Source organism: Hyaena hyaena, unplaced genomic scaffold (assembly GCF_003009895.1).
Source record: "Hyaena hyaena isolate Hyena2069 unplaced genomic scaffold, ASM300989v1 scaffold_5, whole genome shotgun sequence".
Classification (NCBI taxonomy): Eukaryota; Metazoa; Chordata; class Mammalia; order Carnivora; family Hyaenidae; genus Hyaena; species Hyaena hyaena.
In genome coordinates this window covers 4,948,630-4,972,746 of record NW_024080637.1, presented here as the reverse complement: position 1 = coordinate 4,972,746, position 24,117 = coordinate 4,948,630, and the positions used below count along the sequence as shown (strand labels likewise).

At 40.1% G+C, this 24,117-nt stretch overlaps 1 long non-coding RNA gene across 2 annotated transcripts in view; it reads right to left on the bottom strand.

The window, feature by feature from the left end:
* The window catches only part of LOC120236405, a 125,787-nt gene that overhangs the window by 19,314 nt on the left and 82,356 nt on the right, over positions 1 to 24,117 (bottom strand). For both annotated transcript variants that reach the window (XR_005529671.1, XR_005529672.1), the window contains exons 2-4: positions 10,037 to 10,196; positions 7,403 to 7,513; positions 378 to 507 (exon numbers count right to left, since the gene is read on the bottom strand). This is a non-coding gene — a long non-coding RNA (uncharacterized LOC120236405). The remainder of the gene's footprint in view (positions 1 to 377; positions 508 to 7,402; positions 7,514 to 10,036; positions 10,197 to 24,117) is intronic.

The following is a 24,117-nucleotide window of genomic DNA, read 5'->3' as shown; positions in this document are numbered from 1 at the left end:
CATGTAACCGTGGAGTCACAGCGGCTGTTGCTGGCTGGCTCAAAGGGGCAGTGATGAGCAGCAAGCCACAGGGTCAAGCCACAGTGTAGCATAAAGAGGACCATGTGCTCTTCTCTCAAAATGCTAAGCACGTTTCTAATAAAATGATTTTTCTCCATATATTAACAACAACAACAAAATTGAATCACCTGTGAACTGGGCCATGAGGGAGAAATGGGTCTCAACTTGAAAGGAAAACGACTTGGGAATCAAGCTCATTTACTCCAGTCTCTCCACAAACTTTCCACAACCTTCTCAACCCCACTAACAATGCCCCAGTGTGCTCTATGGTTCTCACTAGAAACTCGGGGGCATTTGTTGAGTCTCCCTCCACTCACCTCAAGTTTTGACTGAGCCTGGCTCACTGGAACTCTCCAGACAGACTGGGTTCAAGCTGTAGCTCTAATACTTCAGAGTGCTGGGACTTTGACCAGCATATGTTTCAGTCTTTAGTTTCAATGTTTTCATCTGGAAAATGGAAATAATGGTAACTAATAACCCTTGATTTGACATAATACGAGCATAATTAATATGTTCAATGAGCATGATTTGGAAAATAATTAAAACATAACTCTGTTTTCCATCATCCCTTCAAAATATTCTAAGTAAAAGTAATCTTATCATTCTCCTGGATGAAAAAGACATATGCAGATCCTACGATTTTTCTCTTGTTCTTTCTCTTAGCCTGAGGCATTAAATAGTCCCACAGTTTTCCATGGAGCAAGACCTGGCTCCTTAGACAGCAGACAAGGGTAAGACACAAAAATTACTAGGTTTAGGGGAATAAAAAGAAAAATGACTGTCATATTGGAAAATTATATAACTATCTCTAGAAAGCTTAAAAGAACCTATAGGCCAATTATTAGAAATAATAAGGTAATTTTAAAATGTGGCTGCTTATAAGATCAATATATACAATTTCATTTCATCCCTTTAAACCTCCAGAATATACAAAGGACTCATATGTAACAATAATAAAATGCTAAGGCTCTTGAAAATATAACTTAAATGAAGATCTGAATTAATGGAAAATATAGTCCTAAAAAGAGATTATTTTAAATATGTTAATTACCTCCAAATTGATCTATAGATTGAATACACTTGCAATTCAAATCCCATTAGGATGTTCTGAGGAAACTGACTCCCTGATTCTAAAATATATATGAAAAGCAAAGGCCAAGTAATAACCAAACACTTCCAAAATGAGAAGATATCTTCTATCAGATATAAAGACTTATTATAAAGTTAATGAACACAGTATGGTATTGGTGCAGATACAGACAAATCAGTCATAGGACTAGAAGAGAGATTCATAGAATAGACCTCCACATATATGGAAAATTGATATCGGACAGAGGGGCATCACAACCTATTTGAGAAAAGAGTATTTATTCATTAAATGGCACCAGGCCAGGACAATTCAATATCCAAATCGATGAAAATGAAATTAGTATCCTTCCTACATACCATACATAAAAATCAATCCCAAATGCATTGAAGATATATAAGACAGGCAAAACTTTGTACTGGATTGTATAGGAGACTACCTTTACAATAATGGACTAAAAAGTATTTCTTAAATAAGATTCCAAAAACTGCTAATATGAAACAAAAAAGTGATATATCCAACTAAATTGAAATCAGAGAGTTCATTCTATCAAGATACCATAAAGAAAGTGAAAAAACAGCCACAAACTGGGAGATCATATTTGTAACACTTTTAAGTGACAAAATATTAGTGTATAGAATATAAAAATAACCTCTATAAATTCATTAGAAAAATCAAATAACCCAAGAGAAAAAGTGGGCAAAAATTATGAACTGGCATTTCACACACACAAAAAAAGTCACACCTAAATGGCAAAAAATATTTGAAAAGATATTCAACTTTTTAGAAGTTTGGGAAATGCAAATTGTGATATGATATTTACTTACCACACTAGCAAAAAAAAAAATCATTAAGTTTGATATTTGTTGGTGAGGATATGAAAGAGAATGCAAATTGTTATGACAAGTAGTTGGCATTATTTTATAAAATCAAATAGTCACATAGCCTATGGTCCAGAAGCAGTTCCATTCCTACAGATTTCTCCCTAGAGAGATCATGCAAATGGGCACCGGAAGACAGGCGAAAGAATGGTCATACAGCATTGCTTGTAATGGCAAAACAGGTAAATGAGTAAATGAATAACACAATACGAATCTATAGGAAAATGGCATGTAAATCATGGCATACACTCTTACATATTATAGAAAAATGAAAATTAACTATTGCTATAGATTATGACATAGAGGAATCTTAAACATTACATTGTAAGGCAAGTTTCAAATCATTAAACTCAGTATTACAACATAAATAATTTTGAAATAAATTATTTAGAGAATAAATACACATGTGATGGAAGAATGGAAAGAAAGGACAGATAAACACAAAAACGAGGAGAGAAGTTACCTCTGAGAATCAGACATGACCATGGGAGGGGGTAGCTAGTGTATTGATATTGTCCTAGTTCTTAAAGTTGGTTATGGGTATTTAAGTATTCATTTTATTGTTTTGCCTTCTAACTATATTATACATATTCTTTGTCTCCAACAGGTTCCTGAGAATCTTAATTATTTTCTTCCTTTTCCCTCTTTCCTCTGTTCCTTCCATTCTGATATTGAGACTATACAGTCAATAATATATTTCAGTTATTGAACATTTCAGTTTGATCTGCTTCTCGATTACCATTTCTATTTGCCTGTTAAAAGCTTCTACCTTACCACTTATTTCCAAAGTATTCATTTTTACCTCATAAAGAACAGCTCTAATCAGGCGCCTTAAATTCTGTTTGATAATTCTAATATGAGGGTTATCTGCAGATTGATAACTATTGTCTTTTCTCTTAAAAGTGGGCCAGAGTTTCTTGGTCCTTTATATGTAAAGTAATTTTTTTTAATTAAATCTGAGATATTTTGAATATTTTTTGTGAGGCTCTAGGTCTTGCTAAAATCCTCTAATGAATGTCACTTTGTTGTTTTATCAGGGAATCAGTTAGGTGAGACCCCAAGTTCTAGTTCACCATCTGTGGGTGATGATTTCAACATCAGTTCTGCTTTCGAAGCCTTTGCTATGTTTCATTAGCTCTGTTCCATACATTTCAGGAGTGTGGCAGTGATTTGTATCAGTTTATACACAGACTCAGGGACTCAGGGATCTCCTTTTCCAGAACTCTTCCCTCCATGATTTCCCACCCATTCTTTGGTTTCTATGGGAACCAGAGGACTCCCTTTCTGAGTCTTCTGGCTAGAAGATCAGGGTTCTCCTTGTGCTATTGAGAAGTTTCTATAGACATGTACCTACCCTTATGACAAAGCGCTTTGAGAAAAGAGGAGGGAAAGAACCGGGATTTCCTCTATGATCTCTGGGCCAGAGGGGTCCTTTTTCTAGTTTATTTGGCCAGAAAGACAAGTTGTCCCTAGGGGATTCAGATGTCCACACCATGACCACCACTGCTATCAGGCAGCTGCCCAAATGGGGCCAGCCTCAGGGAAGAACAAGGAGGAAAAAAAAAAAGTAGGAATATTCTCCTATACTCTCCAGTTCACATGAGCCCCCTATTCTCAGTCCTTTGGTTATAATGCAGGGGAATTTTTTCATAATTTTGTTCTAAGTCCCTACTCTGTAGTATAGGACTCTGCCTACCCTTAGGTCAAAGCTGGGAGAGATAAGAGGGAAAAACCCTAAACCTCATCCCAATTATAGATCATTATTCAACAATGGACTTCCTTCCCAATCTGTCTGCTGTTGTTAACGTTAGAAGTCTTTAAATCCTATTTTTTTTTTCCTTTTGTCACAAGTTTTTAGTTGTAATCAGTGAAAGAGATAGGCTAGAGTGAGCTTACTCCATCTTGGCTGGTGCCCAAATTCATATATTCTTTTTCATATGTCAAATACTATATGAAACAATTAAAAAAATTTTTTTAAAATGGTCCATCCCCAGGGGATCTCATAGTTCACTGGAGAAGACAGACTCTAAACACTGTTTTAGGGAATTTGGCTTCAATAAGGAGAAAAGAAATAAGGCCAGAGGTAAAAAGAGACAAAGAGTAACAATGAATGAAGGAGTTTTTTGGTGGGCTCTTTATAGTTCTTTTTTTTTTTTTTTTTGTTTTTGTAGTAAGACTTAGCTAAGTCTTTACTTAGAATAATTTATTTCTGCCTTCCTCCCTGGATACTAAGCCACACATAAGGAGGTCTGTATCTGTGGTTCACCTGTGTGCTATTCCACACAGTAGGTGGTCAAGATATGTTTACTGACAGATTACAAAGTATGGGCACTCATTTGTAACACCAGGTGCTGTCTGGACTCTGCCCATATCCTCTCGCCCTTTACTTCAATGTACACCAACACAACCTCTCATTGCTAGCTCCTGAATTTCTCTGCTTGAGGTCTTTCTCGGGCTTCTAAAGCATGTTTTGTCTACCTGTTTGGTAGGTAGTTAGTGCCAGGAAATTACTATCTGCTAGAAAAAGACCTCAACCAATGACTGACAGAGCTGGCTTATAAAAACTCCAGGCCCTTTTGCCTTGGGAGGGTTAACTCTGTGCCCTGTATCCTACAATGATTCTCAGAATTTCCCAAGCAGAATTTATTTCACTGGCCCACACTGGTAGCTGGTTCGATAATGCACAATTTATTGGCGACCTTTTCTTCTCTGACTCACTTTACCATCCTCTTTTGGTAGCTCCTTATCCTCTGATAACAAACCACTTTCACCTACACTCTAATTTCAGGGTATGCCTTGGGGGCAAAGGAAATTAAAATAGCTGCATATTCTACATACATAGGCATGGTCTTTTATCAAGAAGTTTCCCTGCAGCTGGTAGAGTGGGCAGAGCACTGGACTTCAGGCCAGACGGTCCTACTTCATCCCTTACCAGCAGCAATCAAGTGAACAAGTCACTTGATTACTCTTGAGGCTCAGATTTCTTCATTTGGAATGTGGAACTTATAAAATACACCTCATCATATTCTTGGGAGGATAAAATAACGTAATATATGTACAGAAACTTATCGCAGAGACCAGCGCATAGTGAGTGCCTCGTGCATTAGTGTGAACTGGCTGAGTGTAAGTAAAAAGAATTCTTTCTTGTGCTGTGAATCATCATGGCCTGCTTTATTTTTTTCCCCTGATGTAGAGCGGGGGTTGTATTAACATGTACAGTCAACATCAGGGATTGCTAACGGTGGGGAAATGTTGGAAAGCTTGTATTGTTTCATCTTGAGGAGCATGCTTCTAATTAGCCAGAGCCTGTTTTATTTCAACATAAATGAGCAATGGCTCGGCGGATGGTCCCACTAGTCCTGACTCCCAATGTGCTCCAGAGGAAATGTACAGCAAACGTTTCAGAGAGAGCACATCATCTTTTAATTTATGTGGATTTCTCTTTTATTTGAGCATTGTTCCATGAAGTTTTCATGGCTTCATAGACTTTGAGGTCATAAAGAAACCCTAGTGATCAAGAACAGTCAGACCCCATTGTTTTACATTTGGGGAATCAGAGGCTCCAGTAGCTTCTTTTCTCTCATAGTATTTTAGAAACAATGACAACTGTCTTCAAATATCTAAAGGATTAATAAATGAGAGAGGAGGGAGTGTTATTAAAGTGACTTCAAAAATTAGGGGCGCCTGGGTGGCTTAGTCGGTTAAGCGTCCGACTTCGGCTCAGGTCATGATCTCATGGTTTGTGGGTTCGAGCCCCAGGTCGGGCTCTGTGCTGACAGCTCAGAGTCTGGAGCCTGCTTCTAAGTCTGTGTCTCCCTCTCTCTCTCCTCCTCCCCCATGCTCTGTTTCTCTCCGTCTTAATAATAAATAAACATTAAAAGATTTTAAAAAAAAAGTGATTTCAAAAATTAAAGATGGCAGAAGCATTCAGAATTCTACTGAAGAGGGAAGATTCTATCAACCAGAGCAGTTCAGCAATGAAAGAGATGACTAAAGAGATAAGCTCACCATCACTGGACCTATGGAAGAGGATAGTGAACCTATATGGAATGCTCTACAAGGAATTCTTGCTCATGAAAGGGAGGCTTACTTGGGTATTTAAGTACCTTCCAACTTTATGATTCTATAGTTTAGGGTTTCCTGCAAAAAATACTTACACAGTACAGAGCTTTTAGTATATTTTCAGTGAGAACGATGATTGATTACTACCAAACCCCACTGGGTCATCTCAGGTTGCCCTAGAGATCATTAATTCTTACCTCACTCCTATGAGTCCCTTGTTTTCTTTTTTCATATCAACACTCTATTTAGGGCCAGTTGATCCCATCTCCAAGTGAGCTGGAAGCTCAGGTGTTTGACACAGGATGGGAATACAGGATGCCAGGCCTGACCATGGGGATGAAATGGCTATAGCCACCATGCAAGTTCACCTCTTGGACCTCCCTTCAAGAAATAATCTGCCATTCAGCTGTCAGGAGCAGTGAGCCTCCAGCCTCCAGCTATTAGTGCCTTTAGGCACCTATGGCAAAAAAAGGAACAAAAGAATACATGCCAAAGAAGGAGATTTTGAATCATCAACACATCTGAGGAGCTTGAGAAAGCAAGAAAGAGACCGAAGATGTGGGTGCGCCACAAAGACCAGAGGGCAGCACCTAGGCTTAGAGAAACAAAGCCTGAAATGATCCTTTTTTTTTTTTTTTTAATATTTTTTATTTATTTCTAGGAGATAGAGAGAGACAGTGTGAGCAGGGGAGGGTCAGAGAGAGAGGGAGATACAGACTCTGAAATTGGCTCCAGGCTCTGAGCTGGCAGTCAGCACAGAGCCCGACACGGGGCTCGAACCGATGAACCACGAGATCATTACCTAAGCAAAAGTCGGACGCTTAACCGACTAAGCCACCCAGGCGCCCCAGAGAGCAGCGACTGTGTGGCTGGGAGTCCCCCAGCTCTTTTCATTTCATGATGAAATGATCCTTTAAGGAAAAGAGCTAGGGGACTCCCAGCCACACAGTCGCTGCTCTTCAGAGAGGTACCACCTATTAATGTTTGGCATTTAAAGAGGCCACAGAAAGAAAAGGAAACTGCCTGTGCTCTATCCATCAACACTGACTGTTCCAAAGCACAAAACACGGACATCAGCAATGAGCTTTATAAATGTGGAAGCGCCAACTTTTAGAGAACAGATGATAAAGACAGCCAATATTTATTGCATGCTTAGTATGCATTCAGCACTGTTCACTGTTGTAAGGGCACAGATTATCAGTCTCTGAGGTTCAAGCATCTGGGAGCAGCTTGCTGGATCATTTTGACTCAGGGTCTTTCATGAGGTTGCAGAGAAGTTGACAGCCAGAGTTGCAGTCATTTCCAAACTCACCTGGGGCTGCAGGATCCACATCCAAGATCATTCCTGTGTTTTTTGGCAGGTCTCAGTTCCTCACCATGCTGGCCTCTCCGCAGGGCTATGTGACCTGGCAGCAGGCTGCCCCTGGAGTGAATGATCCAAGACAGAGAGGCCACAGAAGATGGAAGCCACAGTCTTTCATAATTCAATTTCAGAGGTGCAACGCCTTCCTTTATGCCATATCTTATGGCCATACAGCCCAACCCTCCTAGGGTGTAGAACAGCCTTCTACCAGGGTATGGACACAGGACACAGGGGACACTCAGAGTAGCCTGTCTTGGAGGCTGACTGCCACAACCTCTAGAGGAACAGTATGAAGGAGATATTTTACCAATAAGGAAACTGAGGCATGGAGAGGCTGTAAGACAAGTGATGGAGTCACAGTTTCAACTGAGAGTCTACATTCCTCAACATTATGCCTACTGTCTCCCCAAGTAGAAAACCAGGAGGCAGATAAGGATGATGGATGTATTTAAACTTGATTATTGTGGGTGGTTATGAATGCCATAGGTAGTAATCGTTTATACAGAAGTATAGAGCTAAAACAGCAATTCCTCATTATCAGGGATGATCTTTACACCAAGGTACAGATAAAGAATTGTTTTACCACTTAGCAGATAACAAAATAAAATTCAAAAAGCTTAAGTTCTTTGCCCCTAGTTGCACTATCAGTACACAGTGGAGTTAAACTCTGCTCTTCATTCTAAGTACAGGGCTCCAGTCTATACATCGGCTGCTCTTCCCACCACCCCAAAGGATAAATTGGTGTTTCAGATTCTCTGGAGTAATAAATAAGGTAACAAAAATGAAGAAGAACACCTAGAAACCTGTAAACTGATTAGGTATGAGGAAAGAAGGCCTGAAATAAAGGAAGAGAATTTATTGCTTTTTTTGTTTTGAAAAAAACAAAAAACTCTGTCTTTTATTTTGAGAGACAGAGGGCGACCAGGAGAGGGGCAGAAAGAGAGGGAGACACAGAATCTGAAGCAGGCTCCAGGCTCTGAGCTGCCAGCACAGAGCCCAACATGGGGCTCGAACCCACGGACTGTGAGATCATGACTTGAGCAGAAGTTCGAGGCTTAACCGACTGAGCCACCCAGGTGCCCCCAGGGCTTCTTAAAGTTTAATCTACATACAGAAAAGTGCACAGAAGTGTGTGGCTGGTGGAATTTTGTATAGCAAACAAACCAAATGAAGAAGCAGCCATTACCATTCACCCCCAAATCTCCTTTGTTCTGACTGTCACCAACCCTCACAGAGTAAACACCATGTGGACTTACACAATCATACATTCGTTTCACCTGCTTTTGTAACTTATTTAAATGTAATCTTACACTCTCTGCAACTGGTTCATTTCACTTAATCTTATGTACACGACATTCATCCATACTGTCGCATCTACCTGTTGTCGTGTAGTATTCCAATGCATTACTATGTAATTTATTTATCCACTGTATGAGAGGTTGGCAACCTACATTTGAATTTGGCCCATCTCCTATTTCTATACATCCTACAAGGTAAGAATGAGTTGTGCATTTTTGAAGGCTTAAAAAAATCAATAGCATTATTTACAATAGCCAAGATATGGAAGCAACCCAAGTATCCATAATAGATGGATGGATAAAGAAGATGTGTTGCACACACCCATGGGCACAAGCGCATGCATGCGTGCATGCGCACACACAACACACACATACTGGAATAATACTCAGTCATAAAAAACAATGAGATCATACCATGTATGACAACATGGATGGACCTACAGGGTGTTATGCTCAGTGAAATAAGTCAGACACAGAAAGACAAATACCATATGATTTCACTTCTAGTAGAATCTGAAGACCAGAACAAATGAACAAACAATAAAAATAGTTAGGTACAGAGAATAAACTGATGATCACTGGGTATGGGGGGTAAGTGCTATAGAGATTAAGAGGGACAAACTTCTAGTTTTAAAATAAGTCACAGAGACGAAAAGTACAGCAGAGGGAATACAGTTGATAACAGTGTATGACGTTGTATGGTGACAGATGGTGACCACACTTATCGTGATGAGCACTGAATACAGAATTGTCAAATGCATATGCTGTATACCTGAAACTAATATAACCTATGTTAATCGTACGTCAATAAAAAATTTTAAAAAATGAATGTGCTAAAAATGCAAAAAAAAGAATAAATAATAAATCCTAAGAATATTGCATGACACATAAAAATTACATGAAATTTACATTTTTGTCCAGAGATAACATTTTATTGGGACAAACTATGCTCTGTCTTTTTCCTACCAGCTACAGCTGCTTTCCCATGACAATGACAGGTAGGCAGGTGCAACAGAGACCTTATCAGCCCTATGCTGCTTTGCACTGTTGTTGGGACACAACAAAGAGAAATGAAGTAATTATAAGGTGATTTTGCCTCTTGGCCTGCACAGTCTGAATACTGATGACCTGGCCTTTCACAGAAAAGTTTTGCTGAGCTCTGGGCTATTCTGGTGATGGGCATTGGAGCAGTTTCCAGTTGGATGCTATTATAAATAGCGCTGCTTTGAACATTCTGGTTGGTGTTTTTGCTGAACATCTGAGAGTATTTACTTTGGGCACATACCTGGGAGTAGACTTGCCAACTAGTTGATTAGGTTCGGCTTGGAGGGCACTGGCAAAGTAGCTTGTACTCATTTGGCACTCCAGCTAGTTGTGTATAAGAACTCCAAGTGCTCCATATTCTCATCAATAATTGAGATCTTCAGTCTCGTTCATTGAACCACCTGGTGAATGGGTAGTGGTCCTGTGAGCATGGTTTTGAAATGATCATTACAACCTCTCATTGTTTAGGCTATGCCAAAAACTGTGCCAATAATTTCACCTCCATTATCACTTTATAGACAAGTCCATTTTACTGATGTGGGAATAGTATTCGGCAAGGCTGAGAAACTTGGAGGTCACTCTGATATTAAGCGGCAAAACCAAGACAACCTCAGACCTGACTGACTTCATGGCCTACATCTCTTCTACTCCACCCTGTCATCCCTCCATGTGACAGTGTGATAAGACATTATGCCCTTGGAGAGTATCAGCCACTGTGGGGTGTTTAACTAGACCTTTGTTAGGAAACTTTGTTAGGCTTTAAGGGAGCTACAGCAGAGCTACAAAATGCAGGCCTGGGGGAAGTATGGGCAAATACACCCCCACTTCTGCTGCCTCCTGCTATGGTGGTTAACTGGACGCTTTTTGTTTCACCCCAGCCCTCTAGCTGGTTATGCGTATTACATGTTCTGACAGCTGAGGCCTGTGGTGAAAAATGATAACAGATTTGTATTCTCAGGATCATCTCCAGATGCTGGCCAGAAGCACCTCTGGATTCATGAAATATTTGCCTTTAGTATTTCTTGAAGATGGATGATTGGGGGAAAAAAGTTCTAGGAGCATTTCAGTATAAATCATGGGAAATTCCTTCCTTTGGCAATCTGGAATGCATTTCTCTATTTCTTTAAGAAGAATAATGTGTGTATTAATAATTTGGTTGGAATGGAGTCTGGGCCAACATGAGATGATCACGGAAATCATTATTGATGGTTTCTTGTAGCCAAACAATCTGTTCCCCCAAACCTGGAGTCTGTCATCTGCAGGTGAAAGGCCACACTGGAGTCACGTGCATGAATCCCCTCCACTCTATTCCCTCTGCCATTCCTCCACCCAGTTTTCACATTTGGTTGTTACTGGGGTTTTCTGGTCTGAATTGCAAAACGCTCATAATCAGGTTTATTAACGTTCCTGCTGCTTCTACACAAGCATTGAAGTTGCCACTAGGCTTGTCCCTGCTAATGTGGTTATGTCATTGCCTCGATCAAATATTTCTGGGGACTCGCTGTCACCCATAGCAGTGCTTTCCACTCTTTTTTTTGTTTAATTGAAATATAATTGACATACTTATCTTTTTGATTCTGCACTGCCACACAGGAAAATTGCATTGATTTATGAATATATGTTGTTTACATTTATGTATGAGATGTTAATTTATGAATTTATATATCTCACGTATAAATTTTGAAAATACATATTTCTCTTTAAAATCTTTTTAAATGTTTATTTATTTATTTTTGAGAGAGAGAGAAAGAGAGAGAGAAAGAGAGAGCGTGTGTGCACAAATGCAAACAAGCAGGGGAGGGGCAGAGAGAGAGGGAGACAATCCAAAGCACGTTCCAGGCTCTGAGCCGTTAGCACAGAGCCTGATGCGGGGTGCAAACCCATGAACTGTGAGTTATGACCTGAGTCAAAGTCAGATGCTTAATTGACTGGGACACCCAGGCACCCCTGAAAACACATATTTCTTAAAGGATGAGATAATACATACCAAAGGTCAGCAAACTTTGTCTGCAGAGGGCCAGAGTGTAAATATTTTAGGCTTTACAAGCTATAAGGTCTCTATTGCATCTACTCAACTCTGCCACTGTAACACAAAAACAGCCATAGGTAAATAAATGAGTTTGGCTGTGTTCCAATGAAACTTTATTTACAAAAATAAGCAGAAGGCCAAATTTGGTCTATGCTCCATATTCATGGATGCCTGGGATACACCTTTGGCCACTCCAGATATGACGTAAAATTGAATTCAGGAACTCAAATACTTCTAACTTTCTTGTTCTATCCCTGATGTCCATCAACTCTGTCCTCCCTGGAACTACAGGGTCCTGTTCTGCAGACAACTCCACTACTACTAATATTTAGGTGAACACTGGCCCTCTACAAGGCCCAAGTTTGACATGTACAGTCCAAGCACCCACACAGAGAACCTTACTCATCTCTCTTGGCTCCAGAAGGAATTCCCTAGAAGGAAAGCACTGCCCCAACTATGTGTGCCCCTTTCATTCCATTAACACTGTATTACATAGATCTGCTACCACAGCCACTCAATAGAAAGAAAAGGGAAAGTTCCCCCAAACGCTATATAAGCAAACAACCTCCTCAGGTATCTTCGACCTTAAAGGTAGCACAAAGAAGGAAGTGATTAACATGTCAGGATCATTTGGGGAAAGGAGAGCAACAGTAGTTATAAAAAGAACATGAGAGGCACCTGGGTGGCTCAGTCAGTTAGACATCTGACTTCGGCTCAGGACATGATCTTGTGGTTCGTGGGTTCGAGCCCCGCGTAGGGCTCTGTGACAGCTAGCTCAGAGCCTGGAGCCCGCTTCAGATTCTGTGTCTCCCTCTCTCTCTCACCTGCCCCCACTCATGCTGTCTCTCTCTCAGAAATAAATAAAACATTAAAAAAAATTTTTTTTTAAAAAGAACATGAGAGATACATTGTCATATATTGCTATGCACCTACTGTGCACACAACACAGGTGCTTTTTTTTAAGGCTGCCTTTTTCAAACTTCTCTTAGTACTTTTGTCAGAATGAATGAGCTATTATGTGCTATGATAACGATGCTAAAACCTCAGTAGCTGAAGGAAACAAAGATGGATTTCTTGCTCACACTGCATAGCTATCATGAGGTGGCCCAGAGCTCTCTGCTCCACCCTTTTCCATCAGGGGTACAAGTAAGCTGAGCATCCCCTGACTTTCTCCCATAACAGGGAGAAAGGGAAGTGCTGAATCATGCAATGGTCTTTAACGGTTTCTTCCTGGAAGTGACACACACAGCATTCACTCACATCTAATTTGCGTAAGCAGTAAACTTCAAAGGATTTGATGTGCGATTAGGCTGTGTGCTTGAATTGTACTGCTGGTACTAATTACATGCCACCCTTCTGTAAAAGGATTACATATCCCCACCCACCGTCATCTAACCATAGGTCAAGTGCTCTTCCCCACTGCACTGATACCAGGCTCGGCCAATGAAACAGAAGCGGAAGTGATATGCGTCACATTTGAGCAGAAAATTTAGAACCATCCACATGTGTTTGTTGTTACTGTTTTCTCTTTGTCACAAGAATGATGTGTCCCGAATAGGAGCTGTTCCTACAGCATGAGCTCTAGAATAGTAGCCATGTTCTACCTATAGCCGGCAGTTCTACCTATATATAACACACATGAGAAATAAATTGTTGTTGCTTTAAACCACTGATAGTGTGGGGCCATTTGGTACAGCAGTATAACCTAGAAAAAGATGGCGAATAGAGAGAAGCACCAGAAATATCAATAAATAGCTCTAATGACTAGCATGGCTGCCAAAATTTTTACTTTATTTTGTGTACACTCACACACACACACACACACACACACACACTTTTTCAAAGGTCACCCCAAAAGTCTGTCTAAGCACTGCAGCAAGGAGAGTTCAGTGCCTCTGGATGTGCCTAGTTAGCTAGGCCTACTGAAACAAACAGCAGAGACTCATGATGTGAACAACAGAAATGTATTTTTGCCCAGTTCTGGAGGCTAGAAGTCCAGATCACAGTGATGGCAGGGTTGGTTTCACCCAAGGCCTCTCTCCTTGGCTTGTAGATGGCTGTCATCTCCCTCCCATCATTCCCTTTCCATGGTCTCCCCTCTTGCCAGTCTGGGTCCTAATCTCTTCTTATAAGGATACCAATCATCCTGGATCAGGGCCCATCTATATGATCACATTTTACCCTAATTACCCCTTTAAAGAACTCATCTACAAATACAGTCACATTCTGAGGTGCTGGAGGTTAGGATTTCAACACATGACTTTTAAAGGGACACAGTTCAGCCCATAACACTGGATAACGTGCAGCAATCTCTTCATCAGAGGTGAAAGATGGTATCTTTATTAGGTCCAGATGTGGCTTCTCGTGATCCAAAGACCTCTGTACTATAAAGACAAATTATCTATCCTCCACACACCCAATATACAACAAGATAGGAAAACCACAATAAATAATCCCATTTAGAAAGGGAAACTGTAGGAGACACAGTGCAGACAGTGTCCCATAGTAAATCTGAAACCCTACTGGGCAGAAGTCTTGAAGGTCCCTACTTATGAGTTGGGGATGTGCCTAAATCATGCCCTGACTCCACACCTGAGGAGCAGATCCCTTGTATTTTCTTCTCCATTGTCCTCCTCTGGCCCCTGGAGACTATTCCCTTTCCATCATTCTTCTTGGCCACATCTTAAGTAGGTATTGGGCAATATGTTCTGAGGTTGGTGAGGGGGCAAGGGGCCTAAGCTGTTTTATCAGTCTACTGTCTGCCCAAAAAACTTGGTAACCTCAGGGATTATTTTAAGTTCAGATACTCAGAATCCCTTTTAACACAGAGAAGTTTGTTGTTGATGTTGTTGTTGTTATTTGGGGTTATTTTTGCCTGCTTTTGTTGTGTTTTATTTGGCAGTACAACTATATCAAAAGCTTTGTCAGTCTCCCATTTCTTTGATGGCAGTCAGCTTTATATGCAAGTAATTCACAGCCATCACACTGTTGGAGAATTTATTTTGAATGCAAAAAGAACATGAATCTGGGGGCGGTCAAAGAGAGACTTATGAGATGTATTGTGCCCCCTCCCCAAATTCCTGTATTGAATTCCTAAATCCCTTATGAGAAGAGTAGATAAAAACACAGAGGACCAACTAAGCAAAGACACTGACAGAGAGGATGCTCCTCTACAAGCCAGGAAGAGAGGCCTGAGGAGAAACAACTTCACTAACATCTTGATCTTGGACTTCTACCCCTAGAATTTGAGAAAAAAAATTCTTGTTGTTGCTGAAGCCACTGTCTGTGGCCCTTTGATGTGGCAGAAAACAGTCCCAACAAAATATCAGCACAAGATTTGAACAGATATTTCATAGAGAAAGAAGTAAGAATTGACATTACATGTATGAAGAGATACTCAACATCCTTATCAGTCACCAGGGAAATGAAACAAAAAACATTGATGCCACTCCTCACTAATCTGAATGGCTACAATTATAGACTGCCAGGGTCACCTGTCTGGGTGCCTCAGACAGTTAAGCATCCGACTTTGGCTCAGGTCATGATCTCATGGTTCATGGGTTCGAGCCCTGTGTCGGGCTCTGTGCTGATGGCTAGCTCAGAGCCTGGAGCGTGTTTCAGATTCTCTATCTCCCTCTCTTTCTGACCCTCCCTGGTTCATGCTGTCTCTCTCTCTCAGAAATAAATAAAACATTAAAAATTAAAAAAAATTATAAGCTGCCAATGTCAAGTGTTAGTGGGGAAATGAGAAAGAAGAACTCTCTAACACTGCTAGTGGAAATGCAAAACAATAATTACACCTTAGAAAAGTATTGAGTAGTTTCTTAAAATGTTTAACACCTTTCATAATCTTTAGCCATTCCACTCCTAAGTATTTACTCAAGTAATTAAAACAATTTTTTCAATGTTTATTTTTGAGAGAGAGTACAGGCGGGGGAAGGGCAGAGAGAGACGGAGACACTGAATCTGAAGCAGGCTCCAGGTTAATTGCAGGATCATGACCTGAGCTGAAGTCAGATGCTTAATGGATTGCGCCAGCCCTTAGTCAAATAATTAAAAAGGAATGAATTACTGATACACACAATGACATGGGAGAATCTCAAAATCAATATGCTAAGTGAATGAATAACAGAATTCCTACTGTATGATTCCTCAAATCAATTCATATGGACAAAAATAATATCAATGGCTGTCTATAGTTGAGGGGTAGGAGAAGGAATGAACCGCAGAGAAGATTGAGGAATCTTTGGGAGACTATGTAAATGTTCTGTATCTTCATGGGGTTAGTCTCATAGGTATAAACAATTTTCAGCATTCATTAGATGACAAAGTTTTAAGAGATGCAGTGTATTGTAATGCTGTCTATGATCCATTTTGAGTTAATTTTTGTATATAGTAAGACAAAGGTGTCCAACTCCATTCTTTTACATGTAGATATGCAGTTATCCCACTTGGTGAATTAACTCTCCTTTCCCCATTGAGTGGTTTTGACACTCTTATCAAAATTCATTTGACCATAAATTCAAGAGTTTATTTCTGCACACTTAGTTTTATTCCATTAATCTATATATCCATCCTATACTAGAACCAATCTTCATTTTCTTGCCTATTTGTCCTGGCCAGAAACTCGAATACAATGTTGAATAAATCTACTAAGAGTGAACATTGTTGTCCTGTTCTTGATTTAAGGGACAAAGCATTCATTCTTAATGATGATCTTATGTGCAGGTTTTTGAAGATGCCCTTTATCAAGTCAATGGTGATTCTTCCCATCCCTAGTATTTTGAGTTTTTACTACAAATGAATGTTGAATCTTATTAAACCCTTATTTTGCATCTCCTGGAATTATATCTTAAAATCTTTTATTATGTTACTATGCTGACTTGTATAATTAATTTTCAAATGTTACACCAACCCTGAAATAAACCCCATTTGGTCAGGATGCACTATTCGCTATTCTTGGACTCTCTCTTTTTCAGGGTTTTGCCCTAACTCTCTGGTGGTCCTTGTTGCCCCAGGGCTCTTTCAACTGGTTCATTTGGTCAAAACAATGGCAGGGATTTGTATCAAAATTTTTGTCACTTGGTGCCACCTACATCCTGATTGTGGTACCTTCAAAGTAAAGCCACAAATAACAAGGAATGACTCCCATTTGGTTTCCTCATCTCAAGTTTCAATTCCCCTCTAAAATCCGCTGTTTTGGGGGTGCCTGGGTGGCTCAGTCAGTTGAGCGTCTGACTCCGGCTCAGGTGATGATCTCATGGCTCATGGGTTCAAGCTCTTCATCTGGTTCTTTGCTGACAGCTCAGAGCCTGGAGCCTGCTTTGGATTCTGTCTCCACCCCTCTCTCTCTACCCCTCCCCTGTTCATGCTCTGTCTCTCTCTGTGTCTGAAAAATATATAAGCATTACATTTTTTTTTTTTAATCTGTTGCTTTTGTTCAGTCTCCAAAGCTTTTGGTTCCTGTTTTATACTTTTTTTTTTTTTTTTTTTTTTTGAGTTCTGTTGTATGCAACAGATCACTACTTGATCCTGGAGGTGAAATTTTAATTCCATTTTTTTTTAAATTTAACAATTTTCATATAGTTTATGTTCAAATGTGTAACTTTAAACTTTGATGAAGTCATTAACTGAGAACAATAAGGATGTTTTCCTAAACACGTGAAGTCTGAAATTACATTTTACGATTCCCAAGCTGTCATCTTATTTCATCCTCAGCATACAATGTAATTTCCTATTTTGTTTTGGTTTCACAGTATTGAGACATCTTGATTTATACGGGCATATAGTTGCAAAAATGCAGTTTTTTAAAGAAGAATTTATCTTAGGATATCAATCAATAAAAAAGAAGCTTTATTTTGAGGTCTGCATAAAGAGGAGTTAAATTGGCAATGTGATCCACTAATCCAAGATTTTATAAACATTTCATGAAAAGCAGACATCCTCTGTCAAATACATTTGGGGAAATTTGGCTGGCACATTTCTCTAGAGATACTCTGGGGCGAAATCTTTCAAATATAACATATAACTGCCATGTTCCCCAAAATTATTTACCACAGAATATTTATTTCAAAAACACTTATTAACAAGTATAGGATCAGTGTTAATTTTGGAAAGTAGAGCTACATATAATCCCAAAGGAACAGAGAAAAGGATTTAGCATCTAGTACGGTACCTACCATATGGTAGGTACCGTATTAGATGCATATGATTTTATTTAATTCTTATACCATCCAAATGTGGAGGATTTTATTTCCCATGCAAATGAGGAAACTGAAGTTTCCTTAAACTAAAGTTTAGTTAAAATCCATCACCTCCCATTGTTACAATTTTTTTTCCTGCGATGAGAACTTTTAAGATCTATATACAACACAGTACTGTTGCCTGCAGTCACCGTGCTATACATTATATCCACAGGGCTTATTTACTTTATATCTGGAGGTTTGCACCTTTTGACAACCCTCTTCCATTTCCCCAAATCCTGTCTCTGGCAACCACCCATCTTTTCTCTGTTTCTATGAGTCCATGGATTTTTACGTTCTATGTATAAGTGGGATCATACAGTAGTTGACTTTCTCTGACTTATTTAACTTAGCATAATGCCCTCCAAATTCATCCATGTGTCCCAAATAGCAGGGTTTCCTTCTTTTTTATGGCTGAATAATATTGCATTGAGTAGGTATACCACATTTACTTCATCCATTCATCCATCAGTGGAAACTTAGTTTGCATATCTTGGCTATTGTGAATAATGCTGCAATAAACATGAGAGATGCAGATTATCTTTTCAATACCCTGTGTGTGTGTGGTGGGGGGGGGGGCAGGGTGAGAAAGAGAGAGAGAGAGAGAGAGAGAATACAGACTCATACCCCACAGGGCTGGCAGTGTCCTGGCATAGCCAAGGCCTATTACTCTCAGTGCCACCCAAGCACAAAAGTGGACTGAGTGGTAATGGAGCTAAACACTGGCCAGAAGCTCAAAAATTCTCAGAGTAGTAGTCAAGGAAGCCAACCAGTATTGTTATGGAGAACAGCCTACATAGTGGCCAGCAAGATGGGGCTGAGCAACCGAAATAAGAGAGTTGAGCAAATAAAGAGCGAATTCAGCAGCAGTCTGAATAGTTGGGGAGGTCAGGAACAGACAGACCGAAGGACAAAAGTGAGAATGAAGGTAATTCAAGACTAAGGTCATTTTACAAGAGGATTAGAATCTTGTATAGAAATGAGTATAACTATTTTAATGGACTGTTTAAGAAAATATATAGTATAATAAAAAATAATTAATTTTCAAAAGAGAGCTGGGGAAAAGAAATGCTAAATGATGTCATAGGAGGGAGTGAAAGCTTTCAGCCAGAGCAGCCATGGGGGCCTCCTTGAAGAGAGGTCACCTATAAATCAAATCTTGAAATTAGGAGGATTCAAATAGGTGAAAGAAGGAGGGAAAACTTTTATATGATAATAGTTATACACCTATCAATTTTATCCATACCTATCAGATGCCACATTTGTATCCTCACCAGTATAAAACTTCCAAGGACAGTAATTTGTGGTTTTCAAATTTTATTGAGGACCTACTATGTTAAAAGTCTCAAAAAAATATCATTGATGTTTCTGTAGTTGAAAGCATCATGATTCATTTTACTTCTATACTTCAAGTAAGTTGAGCAAACATCTTTTGCATGTTCAGTTTCTTACCATTTTTATATACAAAGTAGACTTTTCAGGGTAGAGAAGAAATTAGACACAGTGCACAAGTTCCTGGCTGCAGAATCACTTTCCACTCTAAAATTATCTTTGCGAGACAAGTGACAATGTATCTCACTAAAATTTTTTAAAGTGGAAACTTGATTTTTTCCAAAGTCTTTTGACTTCTAATGAAATATTTTCCCAGCCTGGACATTTATAAAACCACAATCTACTTCCAATCATTAACACTGTACTAGCAATCTTTGCAAGCTTCTCAAAGACAAAACCTGTATCTTATCCATATATTTGTTTAAAGTAAAGATCATTTACCTTATGAAGTGATTAAATGCAGAAAAATAGAGGAAATGGCATGTAGTCTTAATACCCAGGAATAACATTTGTTAAGAGTTTGTTCTATTTCCTTCCAGGCTGTTTCCATGGCATGTATTTTTCTTTTTACAAAATTTTGATCAAATATTATATTCAAAATATATATTGGAGATTTAAAAATATTCCATCTGCATTTTCTGATTACTATTACAGGCTAATTTTAGGGAATTCAGAAGTTTTGAAGAGTATAAAAAAACATAAATGATGTGAAACCCATTTATCCCAAGATGAAATATATATTTTAGCTTATTACTTTAAGAGTTTGCTCTTTTTTTAAACCTAGTTAAATTCATGTTGTGTTATGAAGATTTTTAAGCATAATTAACACTGAGACACTTCATGGAGAGAACTTGGATGTGTGATTATTTGGAAAAGGTCTTGGCAAATGATGAGATCTAGAACTAACTGCTTTCTCAGTATTTCCCAATAATAATAATAATAAAAACTTGAGTCATTTAATGTGAGTTTTTAACTTACAGAGAAAAATGTAAAATGTCATAAAAATAAAAAGAAATATATACTTATACGGAGCAGCATTAAACCATTTAGTTGGTATCCTCCTTGCTTGCTGTAGAGCAGGGAAGTCATTTTCTTCTAAGAGTAACCAGCACACCTCAAGTTACCCAACATGCAATAGCTTATCTGCTTTTACTGTTAATTTAACTGAGGCAATTTTAAAGATCTCATTGATTTTATTCAGTGATTCATAAATCAGGCAGCACCCAATCTAGCAGGTAGAAAGGAGCTGAGGAGCTGTACAAAATGAAAGACTTTTATAGGTGGAAGAGAGCAAGAACAAAGAAGTTATACTAAGCAAAAAAGTAGATTGGTTATGGTAAGGTTACTTTCCTTTAGAAGTTGGCAGGGGTCTAATGGGAAAATTATCTAACTATTCTGATCAGGTGATTCCTGATTCGTTTAAGATTCCATCTCTAGGAAAACCAAAACTGTAATTTAGTCTCAGCTTGCTGACGTGGGGCTCAGCATAAGTAACTCCATTTGAGTCTGTTGCCTTTTTTTTTTACAAAGTTGGGGTTTTTATTGTTTTTGTTTTTTTTATTTACTTTTGAGACAGAGAGAGACAGAGCACGAGTGGGGGAGAGGCAGAGAGAGAGGGAGACACAGAATCTGAAACAGGCTCCAATCTGAGCTGTCAGCACAGAACCCAATGCGGGGCTCAAACCCACAAACCGTGAGATGATGACCTGAGCCGAAGTCGGATGCTCAACAGACTGAGCCACCCAGGTGCCCCGAGCCTGTTGTTGTGTATAGCATTAGCAAATGTACAGTTGCTTTGTGCTCCCTGACTATAAGAAATGTCTACTGAATTGCAGAGTGAAGATGAAGGATATAATAGGAAAAACCCATTTCTAGTACTAGGGATTTACAACAACAAAAATGAGAATACGTTAATAATATCTATCATTTCGGAGTGCACACTGTTTGCCAGGGACTGTGCTAACAACTCCATATGCATTATGACTTCTATCCACTAAAGCATTCAATATATGTGGGCTACCTGCTGACTCTGGGAATGCTATAATGGGAAAAGAACCCATCTGAGAAGGACCTTGATTTGCTTTCACAGAACTTAAAGATTAAGTGGAGAAGGCAGATGCAAGGTGATGCTGGTACAATTGAAGGCCACAGGGCAAGAGGGGACAACCTATACTTTGGGTGCTAACTGTTCAAAAAAGGTTTGAGAGACTTAGTGAGGGATTTACTTGGCAGAGTGGGCACTGGGCTTCATGCAGAAGGCATGATTCACTTAAGCCAAGGTGTGGGAACCCCAGCAGCTTCAGTGTATGCACCCCGTGGCCTGGCTTAGTTGTCACTTCAAAGGAATAAACAATTCCCACAGGAGGACTGGGGCTGGACTGGACTGTACCCTGTCCCTGGGGTGGAGAATGGGGACACTGGGAACCAACACACTGGGTGCGGCAGTGACCCATGTCACATGCTACAGGCCGGCACAGGAGGAGTACTTAGGAGGTGTCCAACCTTTGACATTGTTATCTTAAATCCACAATGCCTCATCTGCAATTGTGAAATTCAAGAAACTTTGAAGAATTGAAGGGGCTGTTTTGTTTGCAAGTGGCACACTCATTTGGCGGTAAAACCCATCCTAAATTTATGTGAGGTAATGTGTTGTCTTTATATATCTCTCAGAGAGCATCAATTCAAACATTTTGCTTTGGAAAGAAAGAGACAAAGAATGTATCTCATTATGGGGTGTTTCCAAGAGCCAGGTGAGCATGCCTTATAATGTTAAAAATTCCAAAAGTGTCTGAATTCTAAGACACCTAGCCCTGAAGTTTCCAGGTAAAAGACCGTAGATGTGCATTATAACTGTTACCCTTACACTTAATATTCCTAACCCCAAGGAGGGTAATGCTCATATTACAAATGAGGATTACCATTAAGCTATTGTTATTCTTTCCATATTACAAAAACTTAGAAAAGAATTAGAAAGGTAAGTAGCAGCATCAGAATATAGACTCATGTCTGTGCTTCAAAACGCAAACAGAATTTCTGCTGGTACTGCTCAATGAGAAGTATACTGACCTTAAAACCTTTCTATGACCTCTTAGCTGTTATAACCACTATTATCTAAAGAGCAAACTGATAATTCATGGCTCTCAGGCCAGGTGTAGTATAAAGCAAGCTGAACTGGGCCCTTCTCCTACTCCCACACTCTGATCCTGATAGAGCAGACAGAGAACTCAGGATCTCACAGGCCCCAGGAGGCCTCCTACTGGCCCTCATTATCTCTAATTCTTCAAGGAGGATGTACTATGTCTCCCCACTACTCCTTCCTCACCCACAGCTGTGGTCTCAAAAACAGAAGAGATCTACTCCTAGGCTTGTGCACTGATTTGTTTCCAAATTTCTCTCAAAAGTCAACTGCCAATCCAAGTTTCAGTATAGGGAGTTATCACCTAGCTCTGTGTCAACCACTTACTTTTTTTAAAAATTTATTTATTTACTTAGAGAGAGAGAGGGGAGAGGAAGGGATCAGGAAGAGTGAGAGAGAGAATCGCAAGCAGGGTCCACGCTTAGCATGGAGCCTTTTGGGGTGCTCAATCTCACAACCGCAAGATCATGACCTGAGCCAATATCAAAAGTAGGACACTTAATCAGCTGAGCCACCTAGGTGCCCCAACTCCACTTACTTCAAATTAAGGAAAGTCCTATCCATGGCGAACTAGATGGTGTTTTAAAATGGTAATCTAGGGGTGCCTGGGTGGCTCAGTCAGTTAAGCGTCCGGCTCAGGTCATGATTTCACAGTTCGTGGGTTTGAGCCCCGTGTCGGGCTCTGTGCTGACAGCTAGCTCAGAGCCTGGAGCCTGCTTTGTATTCTTTGTCTCCCTCTCTCTCTAACCCTCCCCTGCTCACACTATCTCTCTCTCTCTCTCAGAAATAAATTAAAAAATAACATTAAATAAATAAATAAATAAAATGGTAATCTATAGGGAGGCAAGATGGTGGAGAAATAGGGAGCCCCGTACATTTCACTCACCCCCATCTCAAACAGAGAAGACCTGAAGCCATAGGACACTGAACCGCAGGAGTCTGGGAGGAAAAGAGACAGAGTCCACTAAGATGACAACCTCATAGGTGCCTCAGTGTGAACTGGGGAAGATAAAAATGGGCCAGGACCTGGAGACATGGAGGGGAGGGAACCCCCTTCGTGAGGAGCTGCAGAGAATCAAGGGGAAGAGAAAGAGTTGCTGAGACTGCTCATAGAAATGGAGAAGAGAAAACCACGGCCTGGGATGGAGAGGGATCCTATTTCCAGCTGTGGTGCTAACTTTGGGCTGGGTGCCTCGGTCCCAGGAGGCACCAACAGAAACTGCTCCACTGTTCTCCCGGCTCGATCCCCAGCTGGGAAGAGGCCTGGCCTGAAACTGCTCCACTGCTCTCCTGGCTCGACCCCCAGCTGGGAAGTGGCCCGGCCTGACGGATTATATTTCAGGCGATATCAATAAAGTGCGGGGACTAAGACCTGGAAACGAGGCTTGGGACATAGAACATGGCCCACCTTGGCTACACCGCGGCACATGGAGATCAGACCCAAAAGAGTGATTTGCAACACTTGGTCCAAGAAGGGACTGGGGTGTCGCCGTTTTTCTCCCCACAACCACCAGGGCGGGCCCTCAGGGAGCGGCCAGCAGGACTCCAGTGGAGGCTAAGAACTCCTTACACCAAACCACGCC